Source organism: Camellia sinensis, chromosome 5, assembly GCF_055761805.1.
Source record: "Camellia sinensis isolate YWXY chromosome 5, ASM5576180v1, whole genome shotgun sequence".
In the NCBI taxonomy this organism is placed as follows: Eukaryota; Viridiplantae; Streptophyta; class Magnoliopsida; order Ericales; family Theaceae; genus Camellia; species Camellia sinensis.
Window position 1 is genome coordinate 57,002,768 of NC_138965.1, and position 7,958 is coordinate 57,010,725.

Here is a 7,958-nt window from a genome sequence, read left to right on the forward strand (position 1 = left end):
CCTATTTTGTAATTAATATTACAAAATTTTATGATAAAATTATGTCAATTTGTAGTAGGGTGTGCAGGGAGTGCACACATAATTTTTTTTTAAATAAATACACTTATTTAGGTCATATCAACTTTTTATTTTTTATACATTTTATCATAAAAAAATTTAAAAATATACTATGTAAGGAAGCCCCAAACAACTACTCAGGTGTTCATTCCTTCCATATTTCCATTCCATAGGGTGCCACTAATGCCACAGGAGCATTGCGTTATACGGCTGAAATAAATAAATAATTAATTTTTTTTTACAAGAAAAATGCTATGCGCAATATAAAAAGAAGAAGAAAAAAAAGGAAAGGTATTTACAAAATAAAGTATATAATGGAGATTCCAATGAGAAATATCATTTTACTTCTTAAATTATTATTTAAAAATTAATTCAACTCTTATTTTTTTTAAATAATATCAATTTTATATTTAAATTATTCGATTTTATATTAATTTTATCCCATTGTCAATTGCCATCTATAATCAAATAAAAATTATTGACATGACACAGAAATTTCGTTTGAAATTTCATTTTATTACCCAAACTATCCCAAAATAGACTCCCAAAACATGTTCAATCTTTTTTTTTAGCGATTTTTCCAGAGATTTTTAGTAGTCTAATTAATATTTTGGGAGATAATTTGAGAGGTAAAGTGAAATTTCAAATGAAATTTGAGTGCCACATCATCAATAATTTTTGCTTGATTAATAGATGATAATTGATGGTGGGATAAAATTGATGCAGAATCGAATAGTTTAAATATAAAATTGATATTATTAAAATAATATAGTTAAATTGATTTTTTAGTGATAGTTTAAATGGCAAAATGATATTTTATCACTTGCAAAATGAATGTGATTCATATTTTTATTTTTATTTTTGTTTACTTTTGAATATATATTGAATAAATGGCGTTAATGTTTGGCAAAAGCAAATTTTGTAAATATTATTTAAATTATTGTATATGAGTAAATTATGAAACACACATACTTCTACAAGAAAGTTGTATCTGTACCATACGTTGAAATTAAGATGCACATTTCTTTTGCAACAAGTTTTATTGTTTTTCATTTATTTATATAATTTTCTTTCAAAAAAATATGTCATTTTTTGTGTAGAATTAAAATGTAATTGTTAGAAAGGAAATTCTATGATACACTTGTTTTTGGGTGTGTACCACATGATGCCCCAATTACGACCCATTATGGTGTTAGTTATAACTTACTGGTTTTAATTATGATTTGGTTATAAATTAGTTATAGACATTGTGGTGTTAATTATGACCCGTGATATTATTTATGACATTATTTTTGTTATTATGCAAAACATCTTTAGTTATACCCTATGGTGTTTGATTATAACTCAATTTATTTATTTATTTTTTTAAGTTATGACTCTAAAATGGTTCAATTATGATATTTGTGATTATCAACCTCATAAATGTCATAAACTTGCATATGGTAGTTTTACTATAAATATGTATGTAAATTATTATTCTACAATCAAATGGAATTATTCATTTTGTTTTTTGGATTAATTACCTTTTTAATGCTCAACGAAAATGATTTGTATAATTTTGGTCTCTAATGTTTAAATTATATAGATTAAGTTCATAATGTATAAAAAGTGTATTAATTTAATCTCCTAACCTAACTCTGTTGGTAGATATTGTTAAAATTAGGAGTAAATGTGGAAACTCAATTAAAAATTTACGTTTTTAGTCTTCAAAATATGCAACCTATATCATTTTGTTCTTTATTATTTAAATTATGTGAATTTAATCTGTAATATATAAAATGTATTTCAATCTTGCCTCCCAACTTAATGTCATCTCTTTCTGCCTAAATCATGGGTAAAATGTGGAAATCAGAAGTGCAAGTTACAAAAAGACAAAAATAAATAAATATAAAAAAAAATAAAATTGTTAGAGTTTTAGTGGGATTGGGGTAGGAAGTTGGTGGTAGGAAATAATGTTTTGAAAATTGAATTGGTGAGCAAATTAGAAAAGTGATTGTGTAGACGGGTCATTAGTTTAACTGTGAGTGAACTGGAATTGAATTGTGACGTCATAATTATGTCATAAATATATTAAAATTTATAAGTATAAAAAATATAGATATTAAAATTACAAAAAATAATAAATAATAAACAAATACAAAAAAATGACTTTCGTAAAATTTATTTTATGTTTTTTATACATTGATTTTTAGTAAAAATAATTAAGATAATACTGAATATTCAGTACATATACTTGTTACATTGTTAACAATTGTGTTGATGACTTAGTAGTTTAAGTGTTTGCTTTTTTTTATGTATATGGTTCTGTAGACACCCCATTTTTGACCGTCCTCAAGACTTGGACGTCACCGTTTGAACACTCAGTGATCATCCTTGTTTGTGTTCGTCTTGAGTTCCCGGAGGCCTTGGCTGCGCGCCTTGCCTCAGAATCTCTCGGCTCGACTGCTTTGTGTCTGGTTTTGCACCAAGAGCTTGTGGATGCGTTCCTGAGGAAAGGGGGGAGCCTGTCGACCAATCTCCTGCCCACCGGCCACCTTGATTTTCAATCGGCCAAATGTGATGGCCGGCTGGCTGATTTGACTGCCGGTCGACCACTTTGATGGCCGGCCGGCCAAGTGTGGTTTTCAACAGATATCTCTGTAGACAGCTGGCAGCTGTCATTCCAGGCCATACCCCAGCCCATGCCTGGACGTGGGAGTTCTGAGGAGCTGCAGATTGATATTTCTATATCAATCAAGCTCTCTCAAAAGGAGAAAGAGAAAGGAGAAGGGAGATACAATTTGAAAGAAGAAAAACATTTCCTCTCTCTAAAATTCTCAACTCTCTCCCTATCTCTCTCTTCCAAACCCTTCAAATCCTAAGGTTCTTGCCCCCCCTTTACACTACCACTCATAGCCGACAACCTCCACACTCCATTCCAGCAACTTGAGGCTGATTTCTAGAGGCTAGAAGCTCATTCCCTTGGACCAAACGCTGCTGTGTTGTTGTTCTACAAGGGCAAGCTCCTATGTTCCCCTTTTTTGTACTATTTTACTCTATATTTTAGCTCCTTTTGCTTAATTTTTGGGCTCCGACCCGAACTAGAAATAGTCATATTTTGAGCTCATCTTTATGTTTGATCAAGGGTTTTTCTCTGTTTGAAGCCACCTGCTACCCCTTTCCCTTTATCTCTCTTTTAGGACTATTTCTTGCATGATATGTTAGCCCTGTTTGTAAGTATTTTTGGGCTTTGGGCTAAACTGTAAAGTGTCTTATTTTGAGCCCCTCTTAAACTTTGTTGAAGGGCTCTTCACTGTTTGAGGCCAGATTCTGTCCCTTGTCTCTATTCTCTCTTTTAGGGCCATCTTTGCATGATAGTTTAGCCCTATTTGTGTTTGTTTTTGAGATTTGTTATAAACTGGAAAAGGTTTTTTTTTGAGGCCCTCTTGATGTTCGATTAAGGGAATTTTATTGTTTGAGGTCATCTCCTTCCTTGCATGCCTTATTTCTTCATGTTTTGAGCCATACATGTGAGCATTTGCATTGGCCTTGTTTTGGCCTTCTAGCCACTGAAATCCAGTGGATTTTCAGTGGTTGGAACACTGTTTTGAGAGCCAAGATTAGAGGGGGTTGACCCCCTCTATCATTCTATTGTTTGATGGCCTTTTTGGCCTTCCAAAGAGACCCTACCTTGCATACTTCGAAGTCACTTTCCAGGGTCAATTTGGTGAGTTTTGGGACTATCATATTTGATTTTCAAAGTTGATTTGGCTATGCTAAGTGTCCATCTTGTATGTGCTTAAGAATCCATTGCATAGCCCTCTAAAGGAGCTCATCATTTGTGCATGTGTTGGCTTCATTTCAGTGGTTGTTTGAGCCTATTTTCACATGTTTTGTTCACTAATTTTTGCTGGTTTGGTGAGATTCCATATGCTTCACACACTTGCCATGTAAACCATGTTTGCTAGTCAAGATTGCATGCTATTTCGTCCACCATGCTAGCATCTTTTGGCCATGTTTTGAACTGAAATGTTCATGTTTTGGGACTGCCTTGGCTCTATCTTCATGCTTCATGATCAAATAATGCATGCTTTGTATAGCTATAAGTCATTCCATGTGCCTAGTTTCGAGTTGCGGGTTTCATCTCATTCATCGGGTGCCATTTTTTCATGTTTTGGGACTGTTTAGCATCACACTTCATTGTTGGAATTTTCATGTTCATATGCCATGTTTCATCATTTTCCATGCTTAGTTAGAGTTGCATGTTGTATCTTAGGATCGGTCCATGCATTGGACATATTTGTGTGCATTTCGGTTGCCTCATTTCCATCTTATTGCCCACTGATGTGAGTGTGGCTGAGGCCCACTCACATTGGTATAAGTCCATCCTTCATTGTGTATGCCATGTTTCAATGCGTTGTGCATGTTATATTATTAGCATTGTGTGTGCCATGTAGTTGCATTGCATGTTCGTAAGTTTGCTTGCATGCTTAGGTCGCATGTGCATCGTTGTGCATTGCCTCGCCTCTTGATCAACCATGATTGAGGTTGGGTCCCTTGTATGTTTTGTGTGTATTGCATTTGACATTGAAATGCATACTTGACTCTTCGGCCATCATGCATCGAAATGCGCAATTGGTGGCCCGAGGGTCGAGGGCCATGCTCCCTTGAGTCCATTGCATGATAGGGAGTGTGTCCATGCTCACATTTGTTTGAAAATTCCATGCCACACACTGCTTGCCCTCTGCTACTGCCAGTTGCAAGTTTCAGCAGGAAGAATTGGCCGGCCGGCCGGCAGTGTTGGGTGCCGACCGGCAAAACATGTTTGGCCGATAGCTTATTCAGTGGCCGGTGATCATCCCCTCCGGCCGGTAGCGTTTCTACTTGGTCGGTGATACCCCCCCCAGCATCCAAAGAGCATATCCTTGGACTTTGGCAGTCCTCGGAGGAGCAAGGCAGTGTAAACAGAGGCAACAGTGGCATGGTACGGATTTTCGGGCAAGACGAGTCAAGCATGCATCATTCACGCATCCCGAGGCAGGGGCTGTGGCCACTTTAATCCTGCGTTTAATTTGTTAATTAATTAGAAAATTCTGTGATAATTAATTTAGCATTATTTATTTGGATTGTAATATTTATTCGGGCCCTCCGAGCGAGGGCAATTGTGTAATAAGTGTGCGTGAGTGTGTGTATGTCTTCCAACCCCATGTCTTTCTTCCCTTTTATTTACCCGCTTATGATGGTAGACTAGGGCATATTTAAATTAGCATACCTTATGCTATGTATGCGTACATTCTTACATTTGTCTTGCATGCACCAGGCTCGGCACATTATGCTAACTGCATTGTATTTCAATTCCAAATTGAATACGTGTTAGTTGTAGTATTTCACATGCCATGTTTAGAACAACCGAGCCCATTTTTAGTTGCATTTCGCATGTGTTGCATTAGCCATCTTAAACTAGGATCATGCATATGATTACTAACTAGTTTCTGTTTTGGCTTGGAGTACTCGGTAAGCATTTATGCTTTAGCATACCGCATGCGTGTGAGTGTTGCCATAACAGCATGATTACCATGAGGCTAGCTGCTTATGTGATATAACTGCTTGAATGCCTGTGGATGGAGGTTGAATTATCTAAATTGGAATAATGCATTAAAACTGTGAGTTTTAAGCCCACTAGATAGTGGCAAAACCATCTTTTCTAAAAGCCCACTCGAGGGTGGCAAAACCTGCATTTTAGCCTACTTGCGAGTAGCAAACCATCTTCAAAACGAACATGCAATGTTTTGTTCCAATTTAGGCGATTTGGTCTATACTTGTTTGCTGCGCGCATAACATAGTAATTCTAGGCTAATAAATGGAATAAGAACACATAATGTTTTCAAAATTGGATATCATGGTTAGTAGAGGTCGATTTTCGGATCGGACGAGAGGGGGTGCTCATAGCTGACCTTCCCCAATCGTACCCAAGTTCCTGAGCCGAGGCAACTTTGGTGATGACGGACACGTGGCCTTTGGCACCGAATCAGGGTTTCCTAAATTCCCCCAAAATAAAATATTTAGGTAGCGACTCTGTATCTGGCAAAGCAGTCCATGTTTGGCACTTCTTTCAAAAAAATCTGTTTCTCAAAACGATTTGCCGGATTTGGACTCTTTGGTTCAGATTAAGAACCGTGACAATCTGAGAGTCCTGAACTGTAGTGAACCCAAAACGAACAGAACAGGGGGGGGGGGGATTCCCTCCCGGGGCGTTCGGGGACATCTACAGTTTCTGGCGACTCTGCTGGGGATTTAGAGAGCTTGACTCGAACTCATGATATCCTGTTTTGATTTCAATTATGTGTCTCTTTGCATTGCATGTGCATTGGTGTGCCTAGGACACTGTGTTTGCCATTTGCCATTCCTGAACGGTTTGCCGGAGGCTTGACTTTGTCAAAGCATGCCATAAGGCTGACCGGTTATGGGCTCTGACAGTATGGGAACACAAACCCCGGTTTTACCGGGGCACCCTGGTTTTACCGAGGCACCCTTTTGACCATTCGACCTAGTACATATTCAGAATCCGTAGTGACCATTCCAAACTAGGATAGGTTGCTTACCTGATAGGTTGTTTGAAACCGCTGCGTGCGTAGTGAAACCCTAGCTCCTGACAAAATAGGACAGGAAAACCCTACCCCAACATAGGGGTGTTTTGGCTCTTACTTGCCTGCTATGTGCTGTCAGAGTATGTCTCTACAGGTTGTGTGTATCAGTTTGCAAGTCTGAGTATTAGGCCTGCGGGCATCAGTATTTGGGAATCAGTTTTACCTGAGGGAATCAGTTCACCGGCAGAATTTTGGGCAGAATTCAGTAGAGAGCACACTTATTCAACTATGCTCATATCTGTTCAGGTGAAATCAGGCTGAGATGTTGCATGTTTTCTCTTTTGCTAGGGGGTAGTCTTGGAACCATAGCTTTAGAAGGCTCCGATATTCCCCAAGGCTCATCGGAGTTGTGCTGATAGACTTTGTCAGGTCAGAGATTCAGTTCAAAGGCAATCAATGTTCCTTTGCCAGAGGTAGGGTAAAAGGGCCGGTCAGGCACAAATCACCAGTTCAGCAGTTACCAGATCGGTGACCCTTATCCACCCTACCAGTGAATGGTCAGACTGAGGCCTCAGTTTTTATCAGTTTTTAGTCACCTCACTAGTCAGTCAGCCGGAACAGCAGAACATGGCAGGGATGGAGGAAATGATGCGTCAACTCCAAGAGAGCATGAAAACCATGCAGCAGGATGCTGCTCGTCAAGCAGAATTTGCCAAACAGCAGGCTGAGATCATGGCTCAACAGGCAGACTTAATTGCCCGGCTGCAGCAGCAAACCGGAGCATCTGCTTCGCAGGAAGTTCCTCCCCCACCATTCCAACCCCTGGGGAGATAACTAATGTTCAGAATGATACGGACATTCCCACGGGACCACCTCCACCCCCGATCCTACCCCAAATCCAACCCCAGTTATCCAAAACACCCACCAACCTACCAGAATCTCCCTTTGAGTTCGAGACTGATCCCACAACATTAAAATTGAGCAAGCTCAAAAAGCTGTTCAAGAGATCCCAAGGAGTCAAGACCATCCCTGACATTGAAGATGGATATACCGACGCAGCTGTGACGCTGCCTGACAGATTCAATGCCGTGCATCGATCGATTTGATGGGTCCGGGGACCCCATGGTGCACCTGAGATTGTTTTCAGACATCTTGAGGCCGATGGGCCTCACCAGGCTGCAGAAACTTTCATTATTCGGCCGGACCCTGTCGGGTGTGGCCGCTATCTGGTATGCAAAATTAGAAGATGATGTCAAACGGAACTAGGATGAGATGGCCGAGGCCTTCGTTGCGCAGTACTCCTATAACACGCAAATCGAGGTCATAACCCGTGAT